The following is a 534-nucleotide window of genomic DNA, read 5'->3' as shown; positions in this document are numbered from 1 at the left end:
TGTGTTATCACATTAGTCTCATGCTAAATCCAAAACACAGCACTATACCAGCTACTAGGATGAAAATTAACTCTATCCTTGCCGAAACCAGGACAAGGGCCAGCAGGCCCCTGCCACGTGGTCCCACCTTTCACTTTACCAGCACTGTCATTTGATTAGACATTAATTTTCTGGCAGGAAATGTATACAGTACAAAAATATGCTTGTGTGTGGTTTACCTTCCTACACAAGATAAGGTCTGATTTCACAAGACTGCTCAATTTACAGTACAGCTTAAAATACAAGCTCATCTCCGCTGAGTGGTGGTGGTCCCACACCTCTTCCTCCTCCTTCCTGGGAGTGAGGACTGAGGGTGACTGCACAGCGAGCCGGATGAGCTCACTGAACCAGCAGAAAACTGCTTTAGCACAACAACTAGGTTTTGTTTTGATTCCAGGGCTAAGGAACTGAACCAGCCTGGCTTGCTACCAGGTGAGCCTCACGGACACAAAACAGGGGAAAGAAGATAGAGGAAATCGTAGGAGGAAGGCCATG

Source organism: Aptenodytes forsteri, unplaced genomic scaffold, assembly GCF_000699145.1.
Source record: "Aptenodytes forsteri isolate BGI_AS27 unplaced genomic scaffold, ASM69914v1 Scaffold82, whole genome shotgun sequence".
Lineage (NCBI taxonomy): Eukaryota > Metazoa > Chordata > Aves > Sphenisciformes > Spheniscidae > Aptenodytes > Aptenodytes forsteri.
Note: the sequence above shows the minus strand (reverse complement) of the source record.